Here is a 17,341-nt window from a genome sequence, read left to right as displayed (position 1 = left end):
GTTGTTTTTTGTACTTCTTTCTGTCTGAGAGCTAGCTAAATAGCATTAAGTTATACCATATCCCTGTATATGAGTATAATGACAATAAACTTGAACTTGAACTAGCACAAAAAACTGCATTGTTTTAATCCACCACAAATCCCTTACAGCTGAAACTTCTGAGTTAGCAGACATAAATAAATGGTATCCATAAATTACTCTGTATTGAAAACTTTATATTATTTTTAACAATGTCATAAATGTATCCAATTACTGTACATTTTTATTCTGAGCAACAAAAAAACATTACTCTGTGGATGTCTTGATTCTTGTCTGAGCCACATTTCCCAGAGAGCAGTGGGGAATGGCCTGCCATCTTGATCAATTAGCAGAAGACAACTAGTTGAGTGACACATAAAAATAGGAATGGCAGGTTAGTTGGTTATATCACATATAAAGTTTTGATTGTTGGAATCTTATATCTGGGATAGATCCTCTGTTAAATACTGCATCAGAGGGAGAGAAAGAAGGAAACTATTGACAGACTCACTGAAAGTTTTGAGAGTGAATGAAAGTTGTGACTATGTCTTTGAAAAGACTTTGGAAATTGATGCCAGTAAGCAACTTATTTGCCCAATTGTTGATACAGAGGAATCTTACTATAAGTGGAGATCATAAAGAAGTGATAAAGTTTTGTTATTACATCACTGTTTTTCTTATGTTTTGACTGCATCTGTGTGTATGTTTTCCTGAGTATTAAATTACACCACTACACACCTACTGTAGCTAAGTAACAGTAAATTCTTAAAAAAATAAAATTCTTGAATGACTGTGATAAACGTCAATAAATGTGACTGTTCCATAAGCACTAAGGCACGTCATTTAGTGAAACATTTGATTGGGCACTGCTGACAAGGTGATTTATCCTATTGAATATCAGGTAACATAAAAATGAAGAAGAAAATGCAGAAATGAACCAATATTACCTGCAAGAGAAAATTGGTTTTGTTCCATAAAAGGCTTGACTCAATCCATGCACTATTGCTCCCTATGTTTAGAGTCAGCTATTTCTAACCTGGCAAGGTGTTGCAGCTAAACACAGACTTTCAATAATAAGCTGTGATATAACCAACCAGAAATCATGACACCTCTCTAAAACACTAACACACATTATCACTAAGACTCCAAGAAACATTATCACTTGGTGCCATGCTCTTGGCCTTACTTCCAGCCTTTCCTCTGCGCTTATCCTAATGCAACAACATTTCAGCAGAACAATGTCCATCATTATACTGTTTATGTAACAACTTTTTTTGAGAGGTGAGAATGTGATAGTTATGCAATGGATGCCCTACTCTACAGATTCAAGGCTCATTGAACATGAGTGGATTCCATCTGAACATTTGTGAGGTGGGATGTTTTGTAGCATCCAGAGGTCACAGACCTGTGAACAGACAAATACATGCCCACATTCTACAAGAGGAATGGGATTGAATGCAGCACTTCTAATCTGGTAGTAGGCAGGTGTTTCAGATATTTGGCTTGTATTGATACCTACAGTGGCCATACAAGCTAAATGTCCTGCAACATTCAATAACTGTTTTTTTCAGGTCTGCCACAAAAGAGGGTTTCAATACTTATTTTATTACATTTTTTATCATGTTTATTACATATTATTTTGTTTTCTTTTTTTTGCTTTAAATGTGTGGATTAGGTTAAAACTGTGTTGGACAAGTGTTGGAATACTTGTGCAAGGCATTGTACATTTTAAAAATAAATGAATGGAGCACATATGTTAAAAAGAACATATCTTTAAAAAAACTACAAAAAACATCAACAAAGAAACAGATAATTATGCCATGATTTTAAATTTTGTATACTTCATTACAGTGATAGGAAATCTAGTCTTGGAAGCTTTGCAGGTCAGCTGGCTTGACAAGTTACCCTTATATCATCAGGTTTAGAAATACATGGACACATGTGTTTTGATCAATTTAAGGATTACTTGGTTCAGTTAAATTAGGAATGGCCAACTGTGACTCTTTAGAGCTACTGGGTATTTAGATTTTCAGTTCAAATGATATATATTCTGTCTGTTTCAAAACTGATGTTTTAAGGGTAACACATAAGACCTGCTGTATTGTGACTCTCCAGGACCAGGGCCTGACAGTTCATAAACAAAGGAAGACAGAATAAAGTCAGAAGAATACAATTGTCTTGTTTTGGTAATGATTTTTGCTATGTAATAGATATTGGAGTTATTCTTTTGTGTTTCACCTAATAATTTTTGAAATAACGTACTTAAGGTAGAAAGTTGCTTTAAGGCTTTTAGGACCTTACTCTCGGCATTGACGCAGCAGGCTCGTAGTCAGAGATCCAAGAACAGGGTATTGGGTTTTCACAGAGGAAGCCAAGTGGAGTCACAGGAGAAATGGCAGGCCAGTGGACAGGACCAGAGTAGCAGGTCTGTACTGGAAGCTGGGTATTAACAACCTGAAAGTGAATATGAATAGTGCTATGAAACTGGGCAGAGCGAAGCAGCAGTTAGTAAAGCCAGTTGCTATAAGAATTGAGCTGTTCAAAATTAGCACCATATAACTGGCTGAAGCATAGCAGCTGAAAAAGATACCAGGTCCAGCGAGAGGTGGCTACTAGGGAGTGGAGCTGGTTGTAGATTAAAGTAATTCTTGAGTGCAGAGGAAGAAAGACATGTAGTCATCTAACTGGCTCCAAATAGGCTTAATAAAGACCTACAGTGAGGCAAGCCTTAAATACTGCCAATAATTGATTAATTAATTGGTAGATTGGCTGCCTGATTGGAAGGCAGGTTTCATGGACAAATGTTCCGATCGTGTCCTGACCAGGTCTATTGATGGAGAAGCTCTTGTGCAAATACTGCAATTTTTTCAACTGCAGGCTGTGAACTGCAGGCTGTGAACCGCTTCCAGCCAGGATGTGATAGGCATCACCCAAAAAAGTACTACAGAAATATAATACATAATTGTGACACAATTCCCCCACCTTTCATAATTTGTTTTAAGTACTTTTCTTTTTGATACAGAGTAACAAAAGTGATGAAGATTTAATGTGGCCTTCTTTTCGCATACATGTACACTTGAAGGCTCTCCTCTAAGATATAATTGTCAATGAGCTATAAGCCTTTGTGTACTAATGCAAGGGTTCCCAATCCTGGTTCAGTCCAGCTGACCTTAATTACCTAACTGAAATCCTAATTGAACTAACATGTTGTTTGATTAGAGTATTTGCCAGTTTTTGTTTTACTCAAAAGTTTGGGATTTTATTTTACTTACTATATGCAATAGATAAAACTCAACCTCCAATATGCTAAAAGTTGAAAACAGTTCAAATTAATCCTGTTATTCAGTCAATTAAGGGTGAACTTTTGTAACTGAGAACAAAAACCAGCATGAGCGTGTTCCTTCCGGGCGAGGATTGAGAACCCCTGCACTAAGCCAGTAATTATATTAAAAATAACACATATATGCTTTCCCCAAAAATAAATTGTGCATGACAAATATGACATCTTTATGAACAGATCATCTATATTTCTTGTGCACTGCCATCAAACACATTTTTCTAAAGAAACTGATGACAAAGAAAAGCATTCAAACATAGCACTGAAACAGGCCTTGAAAAAGTTGTTAATGATCTTTTAATGGCTTCAGACTCTGGGGATCTCTTCTAGTTCTGTTGGCATCTTTTGGCTTTTCTGCTTTCAGTACTGTAAACCACAGTGCTTTGCCTTCTTGGCAGGAGTCTGTATATGGCAATTCCAGTGCTGGCCTCTGCTGGTTTAGTTCCTTTCTTCAGGTGAAAATACAATTGTCCCCAGGTCTCTCCGTAAAGGAAACCTTTCTATTTTGTTTGCATAGCCTTTTTTTACTTAAATTCTTAGACATCATAATGTCATTTTCCACTTTTTTCCACATGCTCAGTTTACCTGTAAATGGGAAGCTTACAAATTATAGAGCAATCTGCATCAACTGCCATCATCAATCATATCTACTATAAGTATGGATATTGATGGTGCTGAAACTGAGATTCCTGCCAAAAGTGAGAAAAACATTGGCTGTGTGTTTTCTTTTAAGCCTTGAGACTATCATAAAGGCATCTTTATCCCACCCTGATAATATAAATATGTCTGCTTATGTTAGTGCATGTTACATGTTTTTGTTTCATTGATACTTAAATGGTGTAAAACTGTAAACTGCTGTGTAAACTTAAACGTTGTATTTCTATTGTAATGTTATTGTCATTTTAATTTTGACGATATTTGTTAATGTGAAGTTGAGCTTTGGTTACAATTAAGGGAATCATTTGCTGAGGTCCTGGTCTGAAGCAGGGTACTGACCTCTGGTCCACACTGTAGCCTGGTGAGGCCCTTGTCAGCTCTACAGGCAGAGTTCTCACGCAGAGCTCAAAAGCACTGGAACCAAAGTAAAGGGAAGGGGAACACTGGAAGGTGGCAGCACAGTGAACTGAAAAAGACTCAATCACAGGTTGCCGAGGAGAAACTGAGCAAGGTTTATATACCCTTAGAGCACCTACTATCACGAGAGCTCTCACTATAGCCAGGTGCTCTGCATCAGCTGTCTCCATGGTGATCAGAGGAAAGTGGAAGCGTGGCCACCGGCCACTTCTACTGTGGAATGCCCAACTACAGCAGAGCCAGGCAAGGCAAGTGTAACAACTTTTTGTATACCTTTTAGTGTAATCTTCTGGTTAATTAGTCACAATATTGATTATCTGTTATCCTGGTTACATAGTTATTGGCGTATTACTATTGAAAGTATTTGCACGGTAGTTATGAAAACCTTTATCTTAATATTTCTATGTGGTTGCACAAAAAAGGTAGAATGAACCCAGAGATTTTATATCAACAGCCTTGCAGAAAATCTGCTTGTGATTTTATACACTTAGATCAAATCTCCTCTCAATCTGCTTTGTTCTAGACCAACAAAAACAACAATCCCTGAGATGAGGAATAATTCTACTTCATATCTGAGAACAGAAACCATTTTAATTGGCATTTTATTTTCTAAAGGTGTATTATATGTTTTTACTTCCTGAATGGATCACTTTGACATTTCAACATTAAATTTTATTGCTGAAGTGTCTGTCCAGTCCATGATTTTTTGTAAGTCTTTTTGTAATTTCTTTGCATATTCTTCTGTTTGCTATTCATCCTACTGTGAAATCATTTGTAATCTAAATTGTTAATCAGTATGAGCAATGGGCCTAAAACAGATCCCTGTGGTACATCACTGCTTACATCAGATCATTTAGAGGTTATGAGTCTTAATGTGAATTCTTGTTTGTTATCTACAGTAGATCTGGTCTTCTCTTGTAAAAGCCTGAATTAATTAATTTGTGTGCTTTATCCTCATTGAGCCTGGCAAACATTCTACCTCATTTTGCAGGTTCTCTCAATTAGTGGAGTTTTCTTGGTAAAACACTGTCTTCAGTTGAAGCCTACATAGATCTTCTGTCTCCTTTACAGCATCAACAAAATCACCTTTGGCAATGAGCCAGTGAGAAGAGATTGGACAGCTACAATGAAGCCCAACTCCGTATAACTTCAGGATTTTCAAACTCTCCACAGAACTACCTGGCTAGTGGGTGGCTTTGGATGAGTTTAAGTTTAATACTGATGATACTAATCATGAAAATGAAACATGTTGAAACAAATGAATTTTTAGTTAATGACAATAAACGCTTACTTATTTTTTGGTAATATTTTTATTACATGAGACTCACATTAATGAGTGTTACATTGTATTTTAACCTTGATGTTCTTAAGATCTTTGTAATCTCTGAGCGAATGACCATTAGTATCATTGCTTTATTACTCTTGTTAGTTTTTCTATGCAAATTGTGTAGTTGTTTTAATAATCCATCCATGCATTTCTGACTGCTTCTTCCAATTCAGGGATACAGGGGAGCTGGAGCCTTTCCTGGCCAGCAACAAGCACAAGGCTGAGTACACCCTGGACAGAATACCAGTCCATCACAGTTGTTTTAAAATATTGGAAATTTTAAATTTCTGTGTGAGTACGGAGTACTTGTTGTTTTGCCTGATTCCTAGTAGCCATAAAAGCAGTCTTGCAATTAAATTGTTCCGGTAAACATTTCTAGTACTATTTCAAACCATTACATCTTTACACTATCTTTGCATAATGTTGTAAAATTGACTGACAAAATTAAATTTACATTTTCATTTAATTAATAAATCATATAAAAATACTAATTATTTTATCGTGAGTGCAACAAGAATTTTTACAAAGCTTTTTAGGATGTCTGCTTAACAATGTATAGGATTTTCTTTGGAAGCATCGATCATTTGTCAAAACTGAAAAACAGAGTTGCTACTTCCAAAAAGGCTTGGACCCTTTATATTATAGTTTAATATGGGTGTGTCTCACTAAGAATGAAATGTATTGTCATCATACTTAAAGTTTTGATATTTAAGTATTGCTTTGGATTTTCATCTTGCACACCATAAGTAAAACACTATAACAGTTTATTTAAACATTTTAAGGCAAAGGATATTGTCATAATATCTGTTCCAATGCAAATTTTCCATTTACCTAATGTAGGTTAAACATACGTCCCACAAACTGTCACACTGTTTTTAAATGCCAGAAAACAACACTTCTCTGCTTAAGCTGAAAAGTCTTCATTTAAGCTTTTCTGAGAAACTGAAAATGATAGAAGCAATTCACATAATTAGAGCAGCTGATGAGACAACCCTGGGGATACTCAGGCAGTATTAATATTCTGGGATTTGGCTTGATCCCCAGTTGTCCTTTAACTACTCCATTAAGGAGATTACTCCTAAAATTAAACAAAATAAGAAAGAGAGAAAACAAAATGCGAAACCCTGGTTGAAACAGCACAGAAATACATGTTTGGATCCCAAAGAGTTTTCATTGTAGCTTCTCTTTTTTCAACCACAATTCTAATTAAGAAAAATTTTGAAACCTCCTGTTTTGCATTAGTTCAGTAGGAATATATTTTGCAAAGGCTTTTAAATGGTGTGTGATTGAAAATCAAAATTAATCTGAAACATCAGCTACCAAAACACTTGACTTTTTGAGTGCAGATATCAAGCTTTAAAAAGGACAGGTCACTTTTTTACATACTGTACATACAGTAGTCACAGTAGTTTTACCATAGCTGATTACTCCAGACACCTCCCAGCCTCCAGGACTGAATGAGTGCTATACATTTAAAATGACCAGGTCTATTTATTTATATAAAGATATATTTGACAGCAAATCATATGCTTTTGTAGACTTCACAAGATCACTAAGAATTTCTTCTGTTCTACTCGATGTTAGTATAAATATATATTAACGCATCACTGTATGTTGGATGTTGAAAAAATAGCAATTTATATGAACAAAAAAAATCCCTTTTATCGTAATTGGTAAGAAATACATTTTTCATAGGGTTTTACCCAAATTATTTTGTAGCACATTATTTTCTTATAAATTCAGATATATGCAAGAATCTCTTTAAATCAGCATTGCTCTCCCCTTCTCAACCAATACACTGCTGAACACTTGAACATTTAGAAGTTCCATAATGTACAATATTTTTCTTTGAATATTTACCAAATTAATTTTACAGTATTGTCTCCAGTCCATTTCTAATACCACCGCTCAATCATGCTTATCAACCTCATTATCATTTGTGCATGTTTATTACACTGCAAATACCGTATATAGTTAAATATCAAATAATCACTAGTTTATTTCACTATATTTTTTATATACTGAAAGTGTGTTTTTTGTCATGCTGGTGGATATACCTGTATTCCTGTTTTTACCTTCAGTACAGAACAATTTTCACAGATTTCCCATTTGTGGGGACCTCTATAAAGGCATTTCTCACAACTAGAAGGAGTCTTCTGTACATTGTGACTGAGTTTAAAATAATAATTGGGGGTATGTTTAAAAAAGGTCAATACCAGTAAATTTACAGTCACAAATTTGGGGAGGCTTTTGTGTGATTAGTCAAGCACAGATGCCAGTTGTAATAAATAGGGGGTGTCAATAAGGTACAACTAAAATAAAGAAACTGATGCTACCACCAGCTTCCTTAGTAAGAAAATTTCTCATTTAAATGATAAAACACTCCATTAGTCAGGAAATGTCCAGCATTCTCATTTACCCTCTTTGTTCATGGCACAGAATAGTTTCAGAGTGAAACAATAGAAACAACTTAAAAAGCAAACATCTATTTACAATAGGTGTCAGTACAGATGCAGCCATTCAAAGTGCGCGTTACAGACACGTACCGCAGGTGGCGTCGCTCAGTGTGACGCAAGATGACGCGTGGCACCGCAGTACGTGATTGGTTGACCAACAGGGGCACTCGTGGTCCGTTGGTCTGTCGTAGAAAGACTTACAGTACAGTAAACGTCTTTGCTGTGCCCGTTGTAGATATTGAATTTTACCACTGAAGGGAAATCTTAGTAGCTGAGCATAAAAAGAATAGGAGCATACTGTAACGCGTGTGAAGGCCATAAACGATATTAATTTTGGAACATAAACATACAGTATATAGCTGGTCTTGGTACTTTAAAGAAAAAAATACACACCAGTATTCCATTTCTCCCTAACGATTTTAAGCATCGAAGTATTTAACTAGCATGTGAAATAGCGTGTGAAAAAGTGGTAGTTTTAAGCTTTTCTGCTAATATAATATGGAATCGCGTATCTAAAGAATTTAATAACGGTATTCGTGTGCTGCGACAGGGCTGTGTAGGGCTGTTTCACCTGCCTGTTCATGCGAGCTGTCTTGTAGCCGAGTGGTCTAGGTGCGTGACTACCAGCTGGTAGGTTGTGTGTTCGAATCCAGCTGGTGCTAGACTTTTCTTTTAACAAACATTTCTTCGAAAAAATAGAATAGCGATATTATGGACAATCAATTGACTTTTATATTTCAAAATATCGCAACATGATCGATATTTGCGATATTTTGAACATATCTTCCCTTCTGACAGCGGTTCCTGCTTCTATTGTGTGTGTGTGTGCAACAGAGTAAATTTTTATAGAGATACTGGACAGTATGCGTTACAATATAAACATTTATATTGATTTAAATCGTGTTCTGATTTAAATCGCAAACGCGTGTTTAATTATATGTGTTTTTTTAATCATAATCAGGCTAATGCAACATAAATTGATACAGTATCTTTGTCTTCTAAGTATCTTAATAAACTTTCAGCATAGCTTTCTACCCGTCAAGATTTATATTTCTTGGGATTTTGGGATCAAATGTGGAAGGATTAGATTATAATCGTTTTTATTTGTCAAATACGTGATTGTATTTCTGAATGTTATGTGACACCTACAGTAGTTCACTGCTTTAAATACATTGAATTAAGAAAGTTATGTGTAGCACTTTAGAACTTTTTTCTGAACCAGGGAAAATCTGATCATGTTTCTCTATAACAATAATAAAAAACTTTATTTTACATATCGCCTTTAAAAGTGGCATCTCAAAGCAATACAGTAGATCGAAAAACAGTTAAAAGGGACCAAATTAAATACCAGACAATCGCAAACGCGTTTTCAATAAAATTATTTTATTCATTCAGCAGTTTGTGAGAGGGACATCCAGCAGGGAGAGACACACACACCGGTTTTCATTGACAAAATTGTTTTTTTTCAATTCCCTCTTGTCTAACAGGAATGTTTTGTTTGTGGACAGACTGTTAGACAAGAGGAAAAGACCGCCTCCTCCTACGAAGCATTAATCGCGTATCTAAGGAAAATTGCAGTATACCTTTGTTCATGCACATCATTATACAGTACAGTATCTCAATTTGTATTTCGATAAAAAAAATCGTTTGCCCAGCCACTACTGTTGTTATTGTTTTTATCCTGTAAAGCGTTTCCTTTTTATGCGTTTTCCATTTCCTTTTTCTGATCACTCGCTTTCTGGATACACATCTCACCTGTCCTGGTCTTTGTTTTCCTGGTTTGCTGATTATGCCTGCTGCGGTCCACTCCTACCCTCACACCTAAAGAATACTATTTTAAATTTCTTGGCGCAGTTCATTAACCCTTGTATGTGCTGTCCGCGCCGAAAATGCAATTAAAAAAAAGTCAAAAAACGCGCTCAAAATACAATTTATAGCTTAATAAGATACACTCCACAGGCAAATTTAATTGTGTGTTAGTTTCCTGACTCCCATTATTTAAACTGCGACACTGATCATTCATCTCTAAATAAACTTTATTTTATATAGCGTTTTAAGCGAATAGGTAATTAGATTGCTCATAAACCTAATCACTTTTTCTACATAAACACAGCGTGATTGCTCTCTGAAAATGCTTTTCCTTTATTTTTAAAGTAGGCTCAGATTTCAACTATAGATCGTATTATTATAAACTTTCTTGGAAAAATGTATTTTATGTAAACCATGTTTGCTATTAATTCATTTAGGGCTAAAATACGTTCATTGTCTTCCAATCGAGTCGAGTTGACATTGGAAGCCTGCCACACCCGGACTGTTAAACCAACGCATTAGCACGTCAAAGCCCGTATTGGTATTGAGCCAGTATTGTCTTTAGTATTCCCCCCCTCTCCCCTCAATTCAATTCAAGGTGTTTTATTTGCATGACAGATGGGTACAAGCAGTGTTGGGTATGTATATTGTAATGCTTACGGCAGACAGGCACTGTGTAAGAGCCGGCGCACCAGACAAGCGCACCGAGGGAGCGTCTGCATTTATAACTTAGTTTTTAAAATTAGTCAAGCAATATGAAGCATCCCCTTTTACTTTGTGCCTGAGCATAAAAAGAATAGGAGCATACTGCAACGCGTGTGAAGTCCATAAACGATATTAATCTATCGATCTATTGTGACATCTACTGTAAATTACAGAAATGTTAAAAGTAAACAAAATAAAGTAACTAAAATGTGGTCTGAAATCACCCCTTTAGACACCCCTTTTACTTCACTGGTGTCAGATATGAAAGGCAATAGTCTCCCGTTCTGTCTGCTGTGTGTTGCAGCAGAGGGACTCCCTGCAGCTGAAAGGGGCAGAGTAACTTGCATGCCCTCTAGTACAGTTTACACATGCACGACTTTAAAAGCTAGCAAGACAGGTTTCGATTCACATTAGCTGGCGAGCCTTGTTAAAAAACGAATGATAATGTAACATGCCACTGTTCATGAACAAAGTTATACTGAGATTTCCTAAGATACGCGATTAAAAAATAAATAAATAAAAATTTGAATCTCCTGCGGAACACATTCCATAAGAATCAGCGGTTTTACAGTATATATCGCCTTTAAAGGTGGCTTCTCAAAACGCTTTACGGGATAAAAACAACCAGAACAGCAGCAACAACAATATTGTATTTCGTTGCATTTTGAAAACCAAGTAATAACTTAACTATACAGTACGTGCAAACGTTTCGTATGTTGCTGTCGTGAATGCCTGCGTACCCATAAGTATTTTATTTGCCTTGAGTCTGTCTACAGTATCTCTGTCCCACTACCCCCCTCTCTCCCTCAATTCAATTCAATTCAAGGTGTTTTATTTGCATGACAGATGGGTACAATTCTTGTTGGGAATGTATACTTTGATATTTACACCCGGCGCGGCACCGAGGGAGCGTCTGTATTTATAACTTGGTTTTTAAAATTAGTCAAGCAATATGAAGCATCTCCTTTAACTTTTAAGTCCCTTAAATACATTGAGCACAGCCTTCTCACCATCCTTACACAAAGCAGAAACTGTCCGATGACTCACAGTACAAGTGGAAAGATTACAGATTTTAATCGTCTTTAATTTTGTCTTTAATTTTGCCTGTGGAGTGTATCTTATTAAGCTATAAATTGTATTTTGAGTGCGTTTTTTGACTTTTTTTTAATTGCATTTTCGGCGCGGACAGCACATACAAGGGTTAATGAACTGCGCCAAGAAATTTAAAATAGTATTCTTTAGGTGTGAGGGTAGGAGTGGACCGCAGCAGGCATAATCAGCAAACCAGGAAAACAAAGAACGGGACAGGTGAGATGTGTATCCAGAAAGCGAGTGATCAGAAAAAGGAAATGGAAAACGCAGAAAAAGGAAACGCTTTACAGGATAAAAACAATAACAACAGTAGTGGCTGGGCAAACGATTTTTTTAAATCGAAATACAAATTGAGATACTGTACTGTATAATGATGTGCATGAACAAAGGTATACTGCAATTTTCCTTAGATACGCGATTAATGCTTCGTAGGAGGAGGCAGTCTTTTCCTCTTGTCTAACAGTCTGTCCACAAACAAAACATTCCTGTTAGACAAGAGGAATTGAAAAAAAACAATTTTGTCAATGAAAACCGGTGTGTGTGTCTCTCCCTGCTGGATGTCCCTCTCACAAACTGCTGAATGAATAAAATAATTTTATTGAAAACGCGTTTGCGATTGTCTGGTATTTAATTTGGTCCCTTTTAACTGTTTTTCGATCTACTGTATTGCTTTGAGATGCCACTTTTAAAGGCGATATGTAAAATAAAGTTTTTTATTATTGTTATAGAGAAACATGATCAGATTTTCCCTGGTTCAGAAAAAAGTTCTAAAGTGCTACACATAACTTTCTTAATTCGATGTATTTAAAGCAGTGAACTACTGTAGGTGTCACATAACATTCAGAAATACAATCACGTATTTGACAAATAAAAACGATTATAATCTAATCCTTCCACATTTGATCCCAAAATCCCAAGAAATATAAATCTTGACGGGTAGAAAGCTATGCTGAAAGTTTATTAAGATACTTAGAAGACAAAGATACTGTATCAATTTATGTTGCATTAGCCTGATTATGATTAAAAAACACATATAATTAAACACGCGTTTGCGATTTAAATCAGAACACGATTTAAATCAATATAAATGTTTATACTGTAACGCATACTGTCCAGCCTCCATTTCTCTAAAAATTTACTCTGTTGCACACACACACACAATAGAAGCAGGAACCGCTGTCAGAAGGGAAGATATGTTCAAAATATCGCAAATATCGATCATGTTGCGATATTTTGAAATATAAAAGTCAATTGATTGTCCATAATATCGCTATTCTATTTTTTCGAAGAAATGTTTGTTAAAAGTAAAGTCTAGCACCCGCTGGATTCAAACACACAACCTGCCAGCTGGTAGTCACTCACCTAGACCAGTCGGCTACAAGACAGCTCGCATGAACAGGCAGGCGAAACAGCCCTACACAGCCCTGTCGCAGCACACGAATACCGTTATTAAATTCTTTAGATACGCGATTCCATATTATATTAGCAGAAAAGCTTAAAACTACCACTTTTTCACACGCTATTTCACATGCTAGTTAAATACTTCGATGCTTAAAATCGTTAGGGAGAAATGGAATACTGGTGTGTATTTTTCCTTTAAAGTGCCGATTCCTGGAATCTGACTGGCTGACACCCCTCTGAAGTGGTTCCATAAAATCTGGTATACGGAAAAGAAAGCGTTGATAAATACAAGTGTCTTTTAATACACTCTTTGCTGTGCTCTTGAGGATCCTTGTGATATTTTAAGCTCTAGTTGAATGATAGGTGTCGCATTTTAAATCATTTTCGTAGTTAGAAATTATGAAACGCCCTGTTAAAAGCAAGGAAGTTTTTATGCCCGTTGAAGTAAAACAAAATGCCTGACAAAGTATGGCTTGGACAGATTCCAAGTGCTTGTACAAATGTGCTAAAGAAATTATACTTTGAGTATACAGCTTGTCCAAAGTCATCTATTATTAATACTATTAGTAATATCTTCAGTAAAGGCTTTGATGCATAAATATTTCTGATAAAGGTAGGTTGTGTACTTTTGTCCAACTGAGCAATCTTGCTTTCATAAAATATACCAACATTTTAATGACTGATGATTAACATGCTGTAATACACAGTTCAAAATTAAAGGCTCAAATGCTGTACATGAGAGGTTAAGCTCCCCCTGGCGGTTTTACAAGGCGACGCCGGATAGTTAACCACGTGACACCACGTTAACTGCGTCATGCCGCGTGATACTGCGACACGCCCACCGGGGTATGCCGCGAAATACCTCACTCATTTTGAATGGCTGCATCTGTATGTACCTGTGCCCTGCCTTTAACACAACCAAGACTAAGCCACATGGGACTATTATTGATAAACAGATCCCAGTAGTGTCCATGAGAGATAAATTCAGTGTAAGGAAGGTAAAGTCATTCTTATAAAATAAAAGCTTCTATCAAGACAAATCTTCTATCTAAGAAAATGCTAAACCGGAGGGATTTTTTTTCTCTATACCAAACAAATGTATCAAAGTACAAGGAGAGGCTTCACTTGCCTGGTGGATGCTACAAAAAGGAAATCAATATTTCACAAATACAAACATGGCAAGAAAACAGTATTCTAAATTTAAAGCATGTCCCTTCTGATCTCAATTACTTGGTAAGTGTTGTCTGTCAAAAAGAAAAGGCCCAAAGCACTGGATACCTGTAAAATACTGCACTACCTTAAATAGATGCCGCTTTTGTTGTTGGAGACTAACTATTCTTCTCATAGCTAGCTATTAATAAATTTGGGTCTCTTTCACGCAGGTCTCTGCCAAGATAATAAGGGTTCAGGTTCTACATACTGTATGCGGTCTATTATAGCACCACTTCACATTTCTCCCTTTGTCTGTATTGAGCTGAGTGGTGATCAGAATGCTTAGTGGCTGTACAATAATCCATACAGGTATCCTTAATGCCCCTGTAGAACATATGAAGCTTCTTATACTAATTCAGATTAGAACAAACCTAAGCCTCAACACTTTCCTGAAAAAAGAAAGGGATTTTTTTTTACATTCATCTGTGAGATATTTAGGGCACATCAGAATTTCACATTTGAGTCGTCTCCAAAGTGCAATTTCCAATAGCTGCATGGGCAGAACTGAAAACAGGAATGCATTTAAAATGTAGAATAGGTTAATTTTCATATAGTTTATTTAACTTTTATCACATTCCTTAACAACTCTACAGTATATTCTGAAATAGCAAATATTTACTTCGTACACTGTGCAGAGTGCCGTATACTCCTAGTTGCGGCACACACGATATATACAGCAAGAAGCCTCAGGCACTGTGTTAGATATGTTTTCAACGTTATATATGCGTTTATTAATGTCGTCGATTTTACGGTTGCAATTCGACGTTGATTATACGTCGGGGCGACGTATATATACGTATATTCGACGAATCACTGCCCACTGGGACAGCTTTGCATACAAGGGTTTTGCGGAGGGGATCTTGCCACCTGCCTGAAAAAACAATAAAATGTTTGAGTGCCTATAGATTTTCTATTTTTATTTTCTTGAGAAAAGTTGATACCATTTCCTGGACACCCCGTCCCCCATCAGGGCATGGTGCCCGGGGGAAAATCTGTAGGGGGGCGTCTGAAATTCTGAGGGGGGGTGATATTTCGGTTGAAACGGAGCTGTACGGTGCAGCTACCCAAATGAAATCTCGCAGCTATGCCATTGATTAGTGCTTCATGATAGAAGATAACGACTAGTAATCTGGTATTTGCGATGAAGTTCAGTTTCACATTTTTCATCACTCTTGTGGTTTGTATTGCCTGGAGTGAAAAGTACCACAAGCGTTCATTTTTGCAGCTACATTGACGGAGGTTCTGAATCGTTAAGAAAAAATAGTTGTAAAACCAACAGAAAGCACTGACTGCTATAACTAGTCCTAGTTATATAATGATTTTAAGTATAAGGATAAACTACTGCAAGGAATCGGTCCACCTGAGCAAACAGGATTGTAATGTTGACACTCACTAACGATACTGGTATGTGCCGTTCCTGGACGGATAGCCCTCCTGCACACCAAACAGTCCGAGTGACTGTTAGTGTCAATTAGTGTTGTCTGACCATTGACAAAGTACAACTATTTTTTTAGGGCGCAAGTTAAATTAAGTAAATCCTTTTGCCCAAAACTGAAAGGGCGACACTCCTCCCTCCCCCTGTGACGCCAGGCCCGTCCCCATCCTATTCTATAATGTCATTATATATAATACCATACAACTGTAACCGATCCTTACTAACTGCATACGTTAAAATTGCACATCAGCACATAGCAGGGGGCACATAGCCGCGATGTATTATCAATGTTAAATTTCAACCATAATATTGACAACATTAATAAACGCATACATTGAGAAAATATCTAACCCAGCATATTTTCCGGTTATATACCACAATGCATTGCTAGTATTCGTTGGTCACCGTTTTGGACACGTTTTTCAAACGTAGAAGATTGAAGTATTTATCCGCAAATATCTCAGCAGTCCTCTTTTGACGAGTAAGTATAAATAATAATAATACTATCTGAATACATACAGATCTTACTTAATATTATTTTGATTCAAATAGTACGTTAATAAGCAAAAAATGGCACATAAAAATAGTGTGAAGGGGAAGATGACACAAAATCGTTTTGCCGTTTCTCTAATTATTCTTATTCTATGTTGTACTTTCAAACTTTGGGTACTCTTTAATTAGGACAGACTTTATTACTCAACTGCTATGATGCAAGCCAAATTTTATACGTTTATTTCAGCTTTGAACTTAGTAAACCTTAATGGTTCATTTTTGAGATTATACTAAAGAAGATATTAATCATCATTTATTTGGGTAGTAATATTATATAATTTTCTCCCAGCTGTGGTGCTGAAGTCCCAACCTACATCGACAGAAAAAGAAATAAAAGAGCACGCAATGCGTTACTTGAAGAATGCATGTGCAAGGCAGGGGGCCAGGAGATCTGGACACTGAAAATAATAGGTTTCTGGTTCTAACTGTTAGGACAATAAGACAGGGTTTGTAAATGGTGGACAAAAATCGTCTTAACTTCCATTGTAATATTTTTTTTCTTGGAAATATAGAAGTTGTACATTTTAAAATTTATATTTGAATCAAAATGTGGTTTGAGTTAGTGTGTTAATGTAATTAGTTTGTGTTTGTCATTATTATACTGTATATTGCCATGTTACCAGAATGTGTAGCTGAAGTTTAAGACTAGTTGTGTTTTTATGATTATTGCCTATATGTTGATTGTTGATTGATTGTATACAATGTATAATTTTAAATACATATTTTTCAGGTGTGAATGTGTATTTTCAGAATAAATTTCTAAACCAATTCATTGGCTTGATTTACTAGTTTCTACACCTGTAAAACCTATCTTTGATGTATAATAGACCTCTAACCATATACGTATAATAGACCTCTAAAGTTATCCGTATAATAGACCACTAACCATATACGTATAATAGTCCTCTAAATGTATCCGTATA

The sequence above is a fragment of the Atractosteus spatula genome, chromosome 1 (genome assembly GCF_055471065.1).
Source record: "Atractosteus spatula isolate fAtrSpa1 chromosome 1, fAtrSpa1.hap1, whole genome shotgun sequence".
Classification (NCBI taxonomy): Eukaryota; Metazoa; Chordata; class Actinopteri; order Semionotiformes; family Lepisosteidae; genus Atractosteus; species Atractosteus spatula.
Note: the sequence above shows the minus strand (reverse complement) of the source record.